The sequence below is a fragment of the Cupressus sempervirens genome, chromosome 11, assembly GCF_028749045.1.
Source record: "Cupressus sempervirens isolate cs-2001-9-10 chromosome 11, ASM2874904v1, whole genome shotgun sequence".
NCBI lineage: Eukaryota > Viridiplantae > Streptophyta > Pinopsida > Cupressales > Cupressaceae > Cupressus > Cupressus sempervirens.
Genome location: NC_143128.1, coordinates 520,302,201 through 520,322,578, shown reverse-complemented (window position 1 = coordinate 520,322,578; position 20,378 = coordinate 520,302,201). Strand labels below are relative to the sequence as shown.

Sequence of the window (20,378 nt, the reverse complement as noted above, 5' to 3'; positions counted from 1 at the left end):
ATTTTTTTTTCTTATTACTTCTAGCCTATTTTCCCTGCAGTCTTTTTCATTTTTGATGTGAAAACTTTGGGAAATATTAAAGATAAAAAAATGGGAGCATAAGAGTTGAAGAAATAGAAAATATGAAAGAGTGGCAGGTGAAAAAATAATAGAGGTACCTATCTTTACTCTATGTGTACACCATTAAGATCCCTACAAAAGTACTTGTGAAGCCTAAGAAGTTGACTCAACACCACCCACTCTAGATTCCAAATATTCATTACTTATGGTTGGATTCCATTTTGCATTTTTTTTATGTTTTAAGAAAGCCCCCACATACAGAATTTGATGTGGTGAAATACTCAGAGACTGGCTCTCTAACATTTTGGTCAAGCTCTATTTGTGGATGTCATCATTGGCTCAACAATCAATGATTTTAGGATTACTCTCCACTAAAAAAAGCTTACTCAATCATGAGACTGGAATCACCACATCTCTGCTCAAGATTCAGGTAAAGTTAATCATGAAGTTTTCTTTGGAATAATCTATTACGCTATACTTAAAGAGATAAATTTAGAAAAAAAATTATTTTTTAAATATGAAAATAGGACTCTAAAAGAAGATAATCTATTGTCAAACCTTTCTTAAATAGTGACAAAATTATAGGTAACCAAACTCAAATGTGGATGGGTGATTTTAGAATGGGGTAGCTTATATCTTATGGGATGGTGTATCATTTCTGATGTAGCTACACCAAGCATGAATAGGTTTAAGTAGTATTGTGTGGAGATGCTGATTTTGTTTTCTTGCAAAAATCACTTTATTTTTCTTCCTTACAAACTCAATTCTTCATTTTTCTGCAACATTATACATTGCATGAAAAATAATTGTGCATAATCTTCATGTATATGGTTCTTATAGGGAATTGAGGAGCTTGAAAGGCCATACACAAGAGAACTCAGTTGATTACCTATGTAGATACATTTGAGAATTGGGGGATCATATAGCACTAAGATAATTAGGATTGTTCATACAATATCCTAATTGAATTTTTATTATCTTGTGAATGATTGATATTTTATTTTATGTTTCTTTACATTTCTTAATATCTTTTAATGTGAAATACCATGTTTGTTTTATATTATTAATAGACACATACTAATTCAAAATAAATTCTTGGTCATTTGGCTCGGCTCCATGCCCATACATTTTCTGATAGACATATTGCTAAAAATTATTACCAGGAAACTTCTTTTTAGGTGGGTATCATAACATAGAGTTAGATTTGTTAGAAAAGAAATTAGAAATATAATACCAAATTGCTATAGTACAATATTAAATCAAAATATGCTACTACAACAGAATGGAAAAATAAAGAACTCAAAGATTTTTATTCATATTCTTCACACTCTAAATCACATTACAATTCCTTAGATAAGACTTTAGGGTAACTACTGTTTACATAGCCGTAGAAGTTTTCCACTTTATTAAAACTAATATTCAAGAATGAGAAAGTGGAGCTTACATGAATAATTCAAATGAATCTCCTTATTATAGACTATTCTAAACTATTTTAATAACTATATGCTAATTTACACGCAAATCATCTTTGGTGGATCGAATAGAAAATTTTAGTTAATATGGTGCATGGAGGATAAGCGGTGCATGAATTCTAAGATAAACGGTGCATGGCATATAGAAGAAATTATTTCTCATTTTCTATCATTCCTCCTTAATTTCATCAACTCTAATCACTCCTAGATTTTCTCGTAGATATTCAAAACTTTGATAACTGCTCTTCAGATCTGCCATGATCAAGATGAACTTCTCCATTGTTCACCAACTCTCTAATGAAATGAAATATCACATCAATGTGTTTGATCCTTTTATAAAAAAACATGAATCTTCAAAAGTGTGATTGCTGATTTATTATCACAGAAAACTTGTGTTGAATCCTCTTGTTCTTGTAGTAGATCCTTGAAAGTTCTTCTCATCAAAATTGCTTCACGTGTTGCTGATGTGATTGCTACATATTCCGCTTCTACTGATGAAATCATTATTATTGATTACTTCTTTAATGCCCATGAAATTGCACCTATACCATAATGAAAGATTTATCAAAAAGTGCTCCTTCTATCATCAATATTACCTATAAAATCATATTAGAATAACCAATCAAAGCAAAATTGTTAGTTTTGGAATACAAAATTTCATATTCTTTTATCCTCGCAACACATCTGAGTATCATTTTTCCAATTTTCCAATGTGAGTCTTTTGGTGACTCCATGAATCTTGAGATCAAATTAACACCATATACAATGTCAGGTCTTGTAGTTGTGAGATACATCAAACTCCCAACAAGTTTCATGAATAGCGTTGAATTAACATATGACCCAAAATTATTTTTTCTAAGCTTTGTCCTTGTTCAAATTGGTGTTGGTGTTGGATTGCAATTCAGCATATTGAATCTTCTTAATGCATCTTTGGAATACTTTGTTTGACAAATAAAAATATCTCTATTAGATTAAATAACTTCAATACCAAGAAAATATCTCATCAAAACGAAATCAGTCATTTCAAATTCGTCCTTCATTGATTTCTTAAACAAGTCTACATAAATCATCAACATACAAGCATACAATTATAATTTGACCTTCTTTGTTGTTCTTTGTGTATAAAGCAAGCTCATTAAGACTCTTTCAAAAACTATTACTTGTCATGTATGAATCAATTCTACTATACCAAGCCCTAGGGGTGTGCTTCAAACCATAGAGAGCCTTCTTCAATTTGCATACTTTATTTTCATGCACATGTACCTCATAACCTGGTGGTTTTTGAATATAAACTTCTTCCTCAAGAAAATCATTCAAAAAGATGATTTCACATCCATTTGAAAAACTTTCCAACCATTTTGTGTAGCTATATCCAAAACCATTCTAACTGTATCAAGTCTAGTAACTGGAGAAAATGTTTCATTATAATCTACATCATATTATTCAAAAAATCCCTTTGCTACCAATCTAGCTTTATACCTTTTAATTTCACCTTGTGCATTAAATTTGGCTTTAAAATTCTATTGAACTCCAATACAAGCCTTTCCTTCAGGAAGATCTACAAGCTTCCATGCATCATTCCTTTCAATGGATTCAATTTCTTCATCCATGGCTTTGATCAATGTTCCTCCTTAATTGCTTCTTTAAAACATAATGGATTACAAGAGAAAAATGCAAAATTTGAACCAAAATCTAAACTCTCTTCTTCTTGATCACAAATATCTTTCAAACTTCTCATATTTTTACCTTTTCTTGCAGAAGGTCTATTACTTACACTTTTCTGTGCTAATTTTTGTGATTTGATGATTGACCTTTTTCATGATTTCTTTGTGGAGTGTTTGGTCTTGCTTGATTTAGTTAGATATTGGTGCTCCAATTGTGATTACCTTATCAATATTTCCATCCCATGTTTCTTCCTCCTTAAATATGACATCCCTGCCTATAATAATATTTTTTGAAATAGGGTTATATAATATGTAAGCTTTTGAATCCTCGCCTGAACTAATGAAAATATATTTTTCACTCTTATCATCCAATTTTCTTCTTAATTTAGCTTGAACCAAAACATATGCAACACAAACAAAATTTCTAAAATGAGGATATATACCACACATGCAACGTCTTTAGCTCAAAATTCATTAGATAAATTCTTTGCCTTTAACATAATCCTTGACATTTCAATTATGGTTCTATTTTTCCTCTCTACTACACCATTCTTTTATGTTGTGTATCTAGTTGTAAAAATTTTCTTGATCCCATTAAAACTGCAAAAATCCAAGAATTCAATACCTTGATGAATATTTCACTTTTCTTTTCTACTAGTGATTTGAAATCCTTAAACTTATTAAAAGCATCATATATCTCCTTCAAGAAATATATCTAGACTTTTCTTCTAAAATCATCAATAAATGTAAAAAAAAAAAACTTCCTCCCAAAGATGGGGTTTGCATTGGACCACCTATATTAGTATGAATCAACTCCAAAACATCTTTTTCTCTAATCAAACTTCCTACATGAAAACTTTCTCTATGTTGTTTTGTCATTATTCAACTTTCACAAGAATTAGGAAGCACTGTAATAGGAGGCAAACCTTTTACCATATTCTTCTTTTGAAATAAACTCAAGTGATCAAAATGAAGGTGTCCATACGTCAAATGCCATAACCATGTCTAATATAGGGTTGAGGCAATCTTTATTTTTCCTACACCTAAATCATTTGGAGATGTCAGAAGCTTTCAAGGCTTGGCATCATTTTATAGGAAGCTGATTAGAAACTTCAATCATATCATGGCACTTATCTTGAATAAAATTGAAGGAGTTAAATTCAAGTTTACATGGAAAACTAATGTAGATGAAATTTTTTAGTATGTAAAGAAGAAGGTAGATGACTTACCACCCTTAGGTTACCTGATTTCAAAAGACATTATAGTTTAGTGTGATGCTAGTAACTTGGCAATAGGCATAGTTTTGAGTGAGGAAGACCATCTTATAGCTTTCCTTTCAAAGAATCCTAAAGAAGCTAAACAAAGTTATTCCACATATGAACTAGAGCTGTATGTTATGGTGTAGTCACTAAAGAAATGGAGATGTTACTTCTTTCTCAAGGAGTTTATAGTCAATACAAATAATCATGCCTTAAGTTTTCTCAATAGGAAAGACAAGATGAATCAAAAGCATCTAAAATGGGTTGAGTATTTAAAAGCCTATAGATTCATCATAAAGCACAAGATGGGTACTTCAAACAACATAGCTCATGCCCTTAGTAGAAGAGTGTTGGCAATCCAAGAAGTTCAATAACCAAGTAGGTGAATTTTTTATCAAACAAAAAGTGTTCCATTGAATCGTCAAGTTTAAGTCATTTCTTTATCTCCCCTTGGTTGAAAAGATGCATGTTTATTATTCTAGGCTATGGAGAACATAAATGTATTTTTATCAATATGCAATTGGCTTTGTTTGACCAAAAAAAAAATCTAGTTATAGTATATTATGATAGATTTTGATTTTGGTTTCCCTAAGTGTTGTTTTAGCATAGTTTTCCCAAGTAGTTGTTCTATTTTTGGTGTTTATTAAAAGTCTCAAGGTATCTGCAAAGAAGGTTATCCAAATATCTTGAATCTTTAGCCAATTTTCCCATCCAATCGTACTTACATACATGACTTACATATTTCAATGAAGAAAGTGTTGTTCCTTTGCATAAACCATACAACCAAATATGATTAGTTGAGAGATTCAATTAACCTTACAATTCATTTTTGTTGTATTTCTCAACTATGCATACTTTCATATATCAGTTCTGAAAAAAGGGTTGGAAGATGATGTTTCCTTTCCCCCTTAACCAATACATATAAATATATGTTATTGAGTGATACAACTGAATTACCAAATTATATAAGTTTGTAGTACATATTGCAATCTTATCCAAAGGAGTGAATACACCAACCCTTACTACCATGTTAAAATCTATGCTTAGGATCCATAATAATTTAATTCAAATAAATAAATTCATTATATACTAAGCCCAATGAATATAACAAGGCCAAAAGACTAGTTACACTTAACTGGTGGCCAAAGGTTGCCAAAATAGTAATTATTTTTTTTGCCACTCAAATCAGGTAGAGTCATGTTTTCTATGGGGTAATCATTCTAAAATTTTATCATGTAGTATGTCACCATAAAAAATAAATCTTACTTTGATCCACATGCATAGATATTACATTTTATGAGCAAAAGATAGAAACATAGTGTAAACTTGATCTAGAGAACACAAATGCAAATGGAAGAAAATCATTGCTTGAATGATTGATTGTAATGTTGGTTATCCACATTCTTTGTGATCCCACTAACCTACTTTTCCTTGATGCCAGGCTAGATCATACAAGTGAAACAAAAATGATTTCAATTTAATGATATAATCCATGATTAGCTAACACACATCATATCCCACACATGCATCTATAATCCTAAGATTTATTTTTGTAATTACTTTGTGTCATGTTCAATAAAAGTAAACCACTGACAAGTAGATGTAAATGGGTCTCCTATATATGACCATTAAACTACAAATGTATTGTTAGCTAGTTAATAAATTATGAGTACAACATACTATAGGATAAAATTCAAATGTTCCATGACAAATGAGAAGTGCACCAAATGTATAGATATTTATCAAATAAATCAATAAGTAAATTAAACAAGGAAATGGAATATTCAACATTGAAATGGTTAGGAACTTATAAATTTATGAGATTCAAATATGTTGTTGTATTAAACTGATATGCTATAGGAAGGTGCAGTTGAAACTATACAAGGATGATGTGTGACACAAAGAAAGTGATGTTATAGGAACACATGTTTAGCAGGATAACAAAATACTATATTGTGATAGGAAGCTTGTAGATAAAATGACAATAATAAACAATCTTGACCAAACAAAGTGTTATAAAAAATAGAGTTTGAGAATTTTTTAAAAACTGAATGTATATTACAGATACATCAACGCCAACCCCATTTCTAGCACCAATAGCATTATTAGAAGAAACAAATCATTTATTGGATTTGTTATTGAAAATTCAAGGTACAACTTAAAATTTGTACGAGCGACTAATATTGATTAGAAGACTGATAATGCATCAACATCAATTGATAATGAGAACATTTCACTCATAACATGTAAAGTGGGAAGTACTAAAAGATAAAAACAACATTCCAAATTCTATACAAAATCTGTAGGAAATCAGAAATGTTTTATTCTACTATAGGAATAGAGATTTGATATTCTCATTTGTGAAATTGTATGCTTCTATAGAAAGGTGAATAAAAAAGAATAATGGGAACATGTGTTTGCTTGCCATCTTTACCTTGGCTATAATATGATTTCTTGGAAACTTATCCTTAATTACACACTCATTGTTTTTCATATACACTATAAAGCCTTTTTGTACTAATTGTGCATAACTTTCAGCTCCCCCTTTTTGGTTAGAATATTAACTTCACCATTACCCAAAACATTGACTTTGTTGTTGTTTCCAAGTGTGACATCAATCTAAACTGATTCATCCAAGCTATAAAAGAAATCTGTATTACCTATCATGTGATTACTACAACTAGAATCTAAATAGCATATGTGACATGGGCTTTCTTGGGTAGTATTACACTCAATTGGAGGGCTAATAGAAATTGCTTCAACAATCTTATTGCATGCAATGAAAATAGTGTCTATGGAAGTGTCACTTGGTTGATTTGTGGAAGTATTACATGAATGATTTGTACTTTTCTTTTGTTGATCATTTTGTTTTTTCTTGCATTCATAAGCATAATGCCCAAACTTCTTACAATAATGACATTGAATGGGTGATTTGTCAAATCTTTGGCCACTTGAGTGACTAAAATTCTGATTTTGAACTCTTTGACCAGCATTTCATGGAGTGCTACTATTTCCACCTCTAGGAGAACTTCTCCCTCTACGTCTAGGATTATATCTTCCCTTTCCTCTTCCATGGCTAATAGATAATTGTGATGAAATTGTATTCTTCAATTAAATGTATGATTTGTTTAGTCTATATTCACTATTGATAAGAGATGCATGAAGTTCATCAACACTAAATAAGCTCAAATCTTTGGTTTCCTCCAAGGCCACAACTAAATGGTCAAAAATAGAAGAAAGACTCCTAAGTACCTTCTCAACAACCTTCTTATCATCAATGACCTCTCCATAAGACTTGGTTTGATTAATCAAACCAACAACATAAGTAAAGAAATATTCTATTGAATCTGAGTCTTTCATTACAAGTTTTCAAAATCTCTTCTAAGGAGTTGTAACTTGGTAGTTTTAACCTTATCCATACCTTGATGAGCAATCTATAGTATGTCTCATGCCTCCTTTGATTGCTTCTAGCTACTACAGCTCTTGGGAGTATGCTCTCATGCATTGCTTGATGGATGTAAAATAATGTCTTTCTATATGTCTTCCTTTGATCCTTCAAGACATCTTTCTATCCTTGTGTAAGGGCATTATACGATGTCTAGTTTACTGGTTCCACATAGCCATTTCCACTATTTCCCAAATGTCTTGAGACCTAAATAGGGCTTTTATGGTTAAAGAACAACACTCATAGTTTTTCCCTATGAAAATAGGGCTTTGCACATTGACAAGGGATGCACCATAAGTAGAAGTAGTTAATGGTTGCCAAAGGAAAACTCAAGACCCAAGAAAAGACACACCAAATGAGGGAAATGAGGAGAATAATTGCTCTTCCAATAGAGATAAACAATAGCAAAATGAAGAAGACAAAAACAAAAAATGTGGATTAATCACAAAACAACAAAAAGGAGATAGAAACTTGAGAAGAAAAATGTAGCTACTTATATGAATATTTACAAAAATAGCTTCAGCTACACATAAAAATTGCAGAAATACAAATGGAATTCTTTGAGAATACATCAAAAAAAACATTCATTACATATTTGCTTGTTTTGCAAGGCAAACCAAAACTGACAAGAGAAAATTAAACCCAACAAAGTGACTAACAGAATAAACACAAATGAAATCTTTTGATAGTCTAGCTATCATTACTTAATATTTTTGAATAATGATTCGTGTGTTTGGACACATAATTTTTATGGCTTGATATCGTCTCCATATGAGTTTTGTATAAATTTTGACAATATTATAAAATATAATAAATATGAAATTTGAAGATGGTTCAATCTTTGTTAATAGTAGGTATAGCATTATTCAAAGTATACTTTTAAGGCCATCTTTTTACTATAGGAAATGATAAAGAATGCTTTGCAAAGTTATCGAATCTTAATATGATAGCATAACTATAAAGGAATCAATATCAAGACTAGTTCCTCTGAATTGCATAACATTTACAATTTGGTTGAACATTAATAGCTATTAATTATTAGTCAATTTCTTCAAAAAAAACTTCTTCAAGCTCTACAAGCTAAGAAATATCCAGAACTAGAAAATCTATGAATCCTCACATCCAAGCAACATGCAATTCACAAAACTGAGCTCTGATACCAATTGAAGGGAAATGAGAGCATCCTAGAAATTCATCTGAGATTAGTATGCAAATCCTATATCCAATAGTTCATTGAACAACTTCTAATAAGAAAAGACAAGTGCATACTACTATGCCATAAAAGCGGACACAAACATAATTGATTTCCCACAATTAAAACCTTAAAGGAAAGTGATTGCAATTTATCCATCTAAATAAATTTTTGCAGCATTACGACATACAGATTATTATTCTATATCATAGAACTAGAAGAATGACACAAAATAAAGAACATAGATATATGTGGGGAAAACCTTTCTAGATAAAAAAACTCCACCCTCCAAACCATCAAGCTAATGTATTATTCATCAACAAGTTACAATACATTTTTAGCTTTTAAATGGAGATTTACATCTTGCTCCATTCTAGAGAAAATTTGGCAGCATAACCCTATGCAAATAACTTCTCATCTCTCTCTACATTATCTACAACAATGCTTTGTACTTATAGAGTTTTCATACAAGAAGAAATAGTTTCTAAAGTGTCTACATTCAACGCATCTACAAATTATTTTAGAAACTTCCTTATGCACAACTCTTGCATAAAAACAAAGCATAAGAGAATAAATCACCAAAAAATAGAAGCTTTCTATTTTTCTACTCCAAGTCTTTTCTTGTGGAAGAATCTAGCTTCATTTGGCAAATTTCTAAGGAAGCACAAATAAATCAATAAAACATGTTAAGGCTGAGTCATCTTATCCCAACTCTAACACTGCACCCGTCTTTAGTGTATGCCAGACCATTGAGCCACGCACTTCAAGAGGAAGTGTAGAAATAGAGCAAGGATCAGCACCATGAAAATATTTATGACTAATAATACAAGCTCAAAGTTGATGTTTTCCAGAGCACCATTGCCAATAAAGCTTAGCAATCAATGCTTAACTATTCAAGAGAGCTGATTGAAGACCAAAAACACCCTCCTTTTTAGGCCTGCAAATAGTCTCCAACTAATCAAGCTCCACTTAGTGCTACGCAAATGACCACTCCAAAGGAATTTTTGAGAAAGAGCATCAAATTCCTTGAGAAAGTAAATAGGAGGAGCTTGAACCATGCTTCTATAAGTAGGAAGAGCTTGGATAGTAGATTGAAGAAGAGTAACCTGAGTAGTAGTAGAAAGCCATCTATGAGTCCAATGATTTACCTTATCTTGAAGCTTGGTAATCAATTTTTTCTAGAAGAGATGTGGATTCCTAGAAACAACAATAGGAATGCCAAGATAAGTCAAAGGAAGTGACCCAATCTAAAACCACAAGATACAAGAAATCCTGTGCTGAATAGAATCAGGAGTGTTAAAATTAATTGGAAGATTTGTGCTCATTAAATTTTTGGCTTGAAGCTACCAAATAAATGTCTAGATTAGGTCAAAAGGATTCAGCTTCCTTGATCCTAACAAAACTTGCAAGAGAAAAATCATCAACAAATTGAAGATGGGAAAGAGAAGGTAAACCATTACCCCATTGCCACCCTTGAATAGAATTCTAGGACACATGATACTTAATGAATCTACCCAAGCCCTCAACCATGATGATGAATAGATATGGGGAGAGAGGGTCACTCTGGCAGAGGCCTTTAGAGGCACCAAATAGCTAAGAAGGTTGACCATTAAGAAGAATAGAAAATGAGGCAGAAGTAACAAAACTCATAGTCCAAATCACCTAGTTTGAGCTAAAGCCAAAAGTAAGAATAATACTCCTTAGGAAACTCCATTTAACTCTATCATAGGTCTTAGCCATATCCAACTTAACAAACATTACTCTCTCCCTTGAAGTAGCCATAAAGTGAATAGCCTCACTAGCAATAACCGCCCCATCCCAAAAATTTCTTCTAGCAACAAAACCACTTTTTTCTTTTGAGATAATAATGGGAAGCCACTTTTTAATTCACATAAAAAAAAAAGCTAGTGTTCCTTAGTAGTACTAGAAGAAACTATGGTAACAAAATAACTTCAAACTTATGGCCATGTTTTTGTTTAACTATGGCCTATTGTACACAAAAAACATATATCATGGCAGAGAAATATATATTTTGCATGGAGCTGGTACATCTATAAGCATCATTGTAAATGCACACTATTGTAATTGGACTTTGCAATATCTTTATCACTAGTTTTTTTTTTAACACAAGACCTATATAAATTTATAACAATATAAAAGAGTTTGTACATCATGCTGATAATAATAAGAAACTATAAATATTAGCAGAGCATGTACTTTTGAAATGTCTAAAAAATCCCAACTTGCTGAGAGGATATATTAAATATTACTAGTTAATTGGTAGTTTTTGGTGTGCAGCATAAATAAAATACTTTTTAAATGTTCTCTATATGAAATGAATGTGTAGTATAAGGTATAAAGAACATATTTCATGACAGATAGAAAATTTACATGACAAGAAAATTTTACATATGTAAACATCATTTACACATGCGTATATTACTGGGTGTTTGCTATATCATTATTACTGATTAGCTGAAGTACTGCAACACAAATAAAGCACATTTAAAAATATTATTCACTATAAATCATGAGGCTGAAAAAAGCTACTAGAAATCATTATGCAAAACCAAGGTGCAATGTTAAGGATTCCTAAATTAATTCTCTTAAAAGTGAGAAAGAAAGTATCTAATATCGAAACTCAAGGCATCCAAAAAAAAACATAAACTATCAATCCTACAAAATATGTAATATTAACATTTATTATTTATGATTGCTATCCGGACCATAATCCATCTAGAACATTTAACACTAAAATAAGAGGAATAAAGAGCTCTCATTAATAGATCTTTGTGTGGTAAATTTAAGGTGCTTCAAGGTTTTAGATGTGGGGATCCATTATCCCCATTTTTATTTCTATTACAACTCTTAACCAATGCAGATTATGGAAAGATATTTCATTACCAAACTCGGGTATTGTATCTACATGCTCCCTCTTTACTAATGACACACATCTTTTTTATAAAGCTTCCATTGAGGAGATTCACCAAGCCAAAAAGGTGCTTAGTCTTTATGAATTTTCCTTGAATCAACAAGTTAATCCCCAAAAATCTCCAGTCTTCTTCTTCAATACAAACCCCAAAGTCAAGGAGGCAATATTAAAATATATTGAGTTCAATGATGCTAAATTTCCCAACTCATATTTAGGCATACCTCTATTTCAGGGACCTAATAAGAAACAATATTGGTCTGGAATTATTTCAAGGTTAAAAGAAAAAATCTCTAGCTAGAAATTAGATGGTTATCATTTGCTGGGAGATTAACTCTGATGAAATCAGTTCTTGCATCCATCTTGAATTATTTCTTTGGTGTTTTGAAGGCCCCTAAATCAATCATAAAATAGATTGAAAAGGTTATTAGAAACTTTCTTTGGAACAAAAATTTGGATAGTAAAAAATAGGTTCCATTAATATCTCTACTAGGGATGGCTCTTAATAAGTATTGTGGGGGATCATATCTTCATGATATTTCAAAAAGAAATCTAGCATTTGGTGCTAAATTGGTGTGGCAAATATACAATAAACCAGATCTACCCTTGCGTAAAATGATGTGTGCTAAGTATTTGGATACCATGGACCCCATTAGAGTGTTCATAGTTGCTAATCCTCCAAACAAGTCTGAGATGTGGGAATTCATGATGTCTTCATGTCACCTAATTACAAACTACATATCATGGGAAGTGCATAATGGCGAGGATGTGTTGTTCTGGGTAGATTCTTAGAATGGGCGTGTTCCATTAATTCATGAAAATTGATTCCTTGAAATTCATGAATTAGTTTCTGAAATCTAGAGCAGTAAATTAGTTCATTATATTGATCACATGGATATTATTTTAGCTAAGATTTATTGGAGGGATCCTGATCTCCTTCTTATTGTTCATGTCTCTAAATCTTTACTCAAAAGAACCTTGAATAAAAAAACTATTTTTCTTTCTGTACAATTAGATAGAGTTGTTGGCTTCCTTCTAAATCTAGTGAATATTCAGTCAAAGCTAGTCATCAAGCTCTCCAAGCTCATGATCACTAGCTTGGTCTGCAAAGGGCTTATAAGTTTTGCTAGAGTAACAAAATTCCACCAAGGGTCAGCACATTTACTTGGTTGGTATTAAAACATCATGTGTTAATAGGTAATACGTTATTGGAATTGAAAATATCTGATCACATTAAATGCATTTTTTTGTAGTGATTCTCTTGAGGATGTTGATCATTTATTCTTTCTTTGCCCCTTTGCATATGATTGCTGGGGCTATATTTTTGATAAATTATAGTATTACTCTCCTATCCCCTCTAAGCTTTGGGATTGTTTGCAATCTTCACTGACTCTATATACAGATTCTCTATTTTCTAATCTATGGGTCATTATACCAGCCATTGTCATTTGGTCAATTTGGTGGGAGAGAAACAAAAGGGTTTTTCGAAAGGTTGCTTCTACTATCTAAGTGTTTTAAAAAAGGTTGGTTTCTTCAATTGTAGAATCACTAAATTCATTATCATCCAATATTTCCTCAAGTTATTCTCAATTGTCATCTTGGGATAATGACATCCTTAAACTATAGCCTGGTCTAAGAATACCATCATTTCACCATACCGTTAATAAGGAAAAAGTGAATGAAAAGGAGGTTAGGTGATGCACTCTTACATTTACATTGGTTAAACTAAATTTTGATGGGGATTCAATGGGTAATCTAGGCCTTTTAGGGGTTGGAATATGTTTTAGGAACTTTGAATGAAAGTTAGTTCAGGCTAATGCTATTCCAATTGGGTTAGGCACTAATAATCAAGCGAAACCATTCACTCTTCTTAATGGTATTCAAATGGAAATTCTACTTGGTTTTTTGGAGATCCATGATATTGAGGGGTATTCACAACTCATAATTCAAGTTTTTCAAGAGAGATCATGTAGAACTAGAAATTACATTATATTCTTCAAAAGTGTTGGTCATTGTTGGACAAGTTTTGCTCTTATGTAATTCCTCACACATATAGACAAGGTAATAGATTCACTGAAAACATGGCAAATATGGAAATTGATAAAGGTCTAGTGAATATTGTTCCTAATTCTTAAAATTGAGTTTTATTCCCTGCCCTTTTTCATATTGTTGATTAGGAAGACACCTCTTTATTTCATCATTTATCCATCTAGGTATGGTCAGTCATAGTGGTTAATTGGTGTGCCTAGTTAGTGTTTTGGACTAAAGTTGTAAAGGTTCAATAGGTATTATGAATTATGATTAAATACTTCTTTAATATTAATATATTTATAGGCTCTTTATGGCTTTAGTATAATAATAATAACAACAAGATTTGTGATACAACTAGAGTCCCACCTAATGTAAAAATAAGTTAAGATTGAATGAAATATACCTTGATGACTTTGATTAAATACATCTGCAATAAATTAGTATTGTAAATTTTATAAATAATAATAATATAAATAATAAATAATATTTATAATATTATTTTATTACAAGTTAATAAATTATATATATATATATATATAATTTTGAATTTTTCTATCAATAAATTATAGATAATTATTGTATATAAACTAAAGTTTAGATATATTATTAATAAATATTTTGTAAAGAAATAAAATGTTGATTTTGTCAAACTTAATTTTAATCTGATTTATAATATTTAAATATATAAATATAATGATAAGTTGAATTATATAAATATTTAAAGAGAATATGCAAAGTTTAGATATATTATCAATAAATATTTTGTAAAGAAATAAAATGTTGGTTGATTTATAAAATTTAAGTATGTAAATATAATTATATGTTGAATTATATAAATATTAAAATCAACTTTTATAAAAAGTTAAATTTTGACACCAACCTATACTTTTACTTGAGAGTTATGAGAGAATATGTAAAGTGTAATCTTAGAATATTTTAATTTTTTTAGAAGAAAAACGAAAAAAAACCACTAGCAAAAATATGATGAACCAATCATAAATAAGAAATAGTCTTTCAAAAATAAAAATAAAAAATAAAAATAAGATAATTGTAAAACATTATAAATATAATGTAATTTTTTTACAAGGTGGCCAAACTAATTATAGAAAATGAGATAAAAACATAAGTCTCCACCTATAAAGGTGAGACTAATAAAAGTACAAAAATCCTTGAAAAAATTGGAATTCCTTTGAACTAATCAAATTTTCAAGATTAGATTTCTAAACAATAAAAAAGTCTAGACTGTACTAAACTATATTCAATTTCTAAGCATCACTTCTATATCATCTATGATCTCTCTCTCGTATTTATTCTACCATGCCACTTCTTGGTAACCTATGACTAATGGCTCAAAATTTTAATTTCAATGCAGAGAATAAAAATTTCAATTCAAAATGGTATTGGTTCTATGCACAACATTTATACAAACATACAAATCAGTTTCTTTGAATGTCATTATTTTTAGCTAATAGATGTTTCTATTGCACTAGTCTATGATCTACATGAATGAAGAAGACATAGCTGAAATTCTCAAAACAATTGATCCAATAACATTGTGAAGCATTAAAAAAGATAGAGGGTAGAAATAAATCCTTAGGCTAGCATATAAAACTAGGAGTTTTGAAGAAGATATTTAATTAGATAATGACAAACCTTATGGTTGTTGAGGTATTGAAAGAACAAACAATGATCAATATCTAGACTAAAATTGTAGGTTGTATTTGAAATATAAGAATGTTTCCAATCAAATTTAAATAATAATATTATAATTAATTAAAAAAATTGAATCACAGTAAAAAATATATTAATATCCTTTTTCTTATAGAAAATTTTCTCATTCAAACTAATAACAATATTGGCCTAAAGATAATTTGTCAGCCACATTTTACAAAAAATAAAAAAATATTTATTTTCTATACGCTAATCATTACTTAAATTTAATTCATTGTCTTATAGTAAGAAGTAGCAAAATATAAAAAATTAACACTTAAATATTTTAATTTTTTTTACTTCTAATATCTTTATAAATATAATAAATGTATATAGTATTTGAAGTCTAGCACATTTAACTAGAAAAATATAGCACCTTAAATACATGTCAACCATACGTTATTTAAATTGCTGAAATTAAAAATCTAAAGAAATTAATGCCAGATTTTAATTTAAAAAAATTATTTTAACCAATTAGATGACTTTTCATTTAAAAGAAATGTTTTGATGATGAAGAACTTAACTTTGAAAGAATCAGAGGTAAAATTAGCTTTATCCTGAAGTAGAGCCACAGAAGCCCTAATAACACCATTCAAATTAAAGATTCTTATTTGTAGATTCTTGCTCAGTAATCTTTATGACATGGAAATAATGAGCATCTATAGGAAAACATTCTTATGGAGGTGAACATTTTAACCTTGGAGCAAAGCCATCTACATTGCTTCCGAAGGATTTTTTCACATCATCAAAAGAGCTACAATTCTTGTCACTGGAAAGATGGAAGAAGTTGTTTTTTTTTTGACGAATAGTCCTTTTCTATTAATAAAAATATACTAACAATACAATTCAAAAATAGGGCCAGGGGATACAAGATCACCCCACAAATGAGTTCACACAGTCGTAACCGGAGCAAAAACACATGGCCATAGCTCAAATTATACACTATTCATAAAAAAGAAAAAAAACATATTTAAGGCAACCTCATGTGGCCAAAGTAGTGCCAGATGAGGGTGGTGGTTCATCTCTATCATGGAAGCCCCAATCATCTTTGAGATTGGGGGTCGGGCTAGGAACAATCTAGCCATCTTCAGTAGTAGTAGCAGGAGGATCAATGGTAGCCTCCGCATCTTTGACCTCTGGCTGCGAAGGAGAAATTGCTAGATCTAGGCGAGGCCATTTCCCAAAAAATTCCCAATGAGCACTAGGAGGAGGAGCTGAGGACAAACTAGAATGACCATAGGGTGGGGAAGCTAGGCAGTGCCTCCATCCACCATCACCTCAGCTAGGAGAGCAGTGGCAGGAAGCCTGGGAGAGTGGGGTGTGCGAATGACGACCATGAGGCATCGAGGTTTCTATCGAGGCATCAAGAGGAACTCTGGCAATAGTGGAGGGGGCATTGCCCCAGTGGTTTAGTAGCTCCTGTAGGTGAGCTACCTCAAGGGAAACTTTGTTAGCTTGCACCTGAATTTGCATAATTACATTATTACAAATGCATGCTTTAGTGTACATTGCAATATTAATATCCAAAAAGTTGTGTGTGAAAAGAACAACATTCCTATCTTTCCACAGAGTAAACAAAATTTCCATCCTAAAAGTATGCCAAATTTGGGCGAATTTCTGAGGGATTCTAGGAGAATCACCCAACAAAATCATGTGCCAAGAAAAAGGTTCAGGTGTGAATGGCTTGAGAAAATCATGTATTTAGTGCCAATAATTTTGGGCATGCCTACAAAACCAAAAGATATGCAAGAAAGACTCTGGTTGTCCATAAAAAGGGCATCTAAGATCTGGAACCCCAATATGTTTGAGCTAAGACCCCAGGGGAAGACCTTAGAAGGCAGGGCACCAAGCAAAATGGGCAATCTTGGGTTATGTTATAGCACTCCAAATGGTATCAAAGCATTTTCTCCATTGAGAAAGAGAAGATTGTGTTGGTGTTTAAAAACGTTACCCGTTTCCAATTATCCCAATGAGAAACTGATGCATCTAGGGGCAGCTAACTCCCATTATCAACACATCCATTCCAACACTAGGCCAACTATAAGGCATGACCCTTCTTCTTCTTTAGGCTCTACAAAACCTAGGCGGGTGGACCTATAGATTCTTTATATGGTACCAGTTATCAAAGCATACACTGAATCTATTCAAAGCAGATAAAAACCCTTATTTCTCCTAAGAACTCATGAAATAACACAGACCTACAATAGCTAGATGCAGATCTATGAACCTCATAAGTTGAGTGAGGGCATTCTATGATAGCTCTTCAACATAAAAAGTAAAGATCATTTGATTAATGATGTTGATTCAACAAAACCCCTAAAATGTAGCAACATGAACAAGTGATCCTGTAAATGACCAGTGTCTTATCTATTGGGAAAATCCATGAATCAAATGCATACAAATGAATATCTAAGACATATGTGTATCTTCAGATATCTGATCTATCCATCTAACTTGTAAATGGACATCTATGCTCAATCTGAAACTCACTCTTGCATGATATCCCCATCAACAAACCTGCAATCTTGTTGATTCTCTGAAGCATTTACATAACCTCTTGGGTTATAAGCAACAATGAACTGACATGCAGCCTTAAGGAGCTGCAATTACAACCTAAACTCTTTGTTTAGAGATTGTAAAACATTGAAGGTCACTAATAAGGGAGACGGGAATCAGAAAGAAACTAATGAAATTCCTGTTTCTCTGTATTAATTTCCTTGAAACAATACATTTAAAAGCATGCAATAAAAATACGAAAACACCTAACATGTCTGAACCATCTGTATTATCTGCACTACTGCTATTCATACAAGAAGAATTTCCTAAAGAATATGGTGTCTCAGTATTGGAAATGCATCAAGAACTGGATCCAAAATCTGGTATCACAGTCATGAGCAGATTTTTTCCAAGGAACTGGAACCTCTCAAATGAGAAAGAAAGGGAAAGATATAGACAAGGAAGGATTCCTGGATTGAATCTAAAACTGACATCTATCCACTAGGAATTCAATCTCTCTCAACTGAATCACCTCTCTCATCTCTCTATCCATATGATTTGATCTTGTTACATCATTACACTCTAACTGATTGGAAAATATCTCTGTTCAAATGATGAAAGCCTGTTGATTCACTAAAACATCTGATTTGCCTCAATGAAATACTGATAAAATTGAGATTCAAATGATTTAAACATGGTTAAAATCGCCTCAAACCTCATTTTCACTACCTTTTAACCGTATTCAGGTCATTTCCATGCTAGAAAATCAAATTTGAACTTCCATACCTGAATATTGTTGCAATTCAAGTACCTGAGACAAATCCTCCTATAGCTCAAATAGACTGCTACCTGTGCAAAATTTGACCCAAGAATCAAAAAATTCAGCTCTTCCCGGTTCCGAGGGTATATTGAAGTGCATATTTTGGACAAAAATTGCCCCCCTTGTAGCAATTTGAAAATCAGACCCCTGGACTGAATCATAGCATTAAAATGAAAAAATTTAAAATTTCATATAGTAAAACTATATAAAACCTTAAGCTTCATTTAAATTTTTCCATTTTTGAATTATCTGCATTTTAACTTTTCTGAATTTTCAATACATCTCTGCCCCCTTTGTCCCTGACGATCTTCTGATTGGCTATAATTTCTAAAATATTAATTAATTAATATTTTAATATTAATTAATTAATATTTTAATATTAATTAATCAATTCAATCCTTTAAACCATTCCACTTCAATCCATCATATTTAACTTTCTTTTACGCTCATGCCGGATACTCGTAATACTAGGACCCTTGAAAGTTGAACTTACGTTCCTACGCTCAAACCTTTGCCATACCTTTGCCATCATAGCACTGGAAGCTTTGAAAAATCTCCTTCCAACCATACAGTTCAAATTTTGCTTTACATTCTTACGTCCAACGTAGGAGCGTAAACCTACCCTCTTCCTTCTCCCGCTCATACGTTCAAGCCTTTTTCGTAAGGGCGTAAGCCTTTGAAATTCGCTCTCCGGTGTTATGATTAGCTGCCATGTGGCACTTTCCTCCTACGAGCCCGATCAAAATTTCTTCATTCTCTCCACCCAACTGGCTGACCACGGGCCTACCATTTGAGCGCTGCCTTTCTTTAAGACATAGTGTTAAACGTTTGAAATGGTATTTTAACAACTAATATTTATGTTACCCACTCAATGTGGGATAAAAGCATTCCATATTCTTTGCTGCTGGGTTTAACCAACGTGCTTGCCAGCGTATTGCTCCTTATTTCATTGGTGCTGATTTGTTCTGCACGTTTTTGCTCTCTTCTAACTCTGCCCCTACTGCCTTAATATTGGCTCTGCTTCATCACGTGGACTCAAAAATAGTCGGCATGGGTTTTTCTTGTATTACTACGGCTTCTCCTTGCTTTGCATGAGCTGACTGTTCATCCTTTTAAATGGTGTGAAGTTCCATTTGTAACAACGAACTATCTCTTTTGTTGCATGAGAATTTCTCTTCTTTATTGGCGGCTTTTCTTTTTTGATCAAAATTCCTTTATGCTCTGCGGCTGCATCTTCTTGCTTGGAGCTTTTGATTAGAGTCATTGGCTGCCTCTTCAGGCCTCATTGGAACCTTCTTCT

The 20,378-nt window shown here is 31.8% G+C and overlaps 1 pseudogene; it reads right to left on the bottom strand.

Moving 5' to 3' along the window:
• Positions 1 to 19,721, bottom strand: part of LOC149530647 (putative GPI-anchored protein At3g06035) — a 144,086-nt pseudogene extending 124,365 nt beyond the window's left edge.
• Between the last annotated feature and the right edge of the window lie 657 nt (positions 19,722 to 20,378).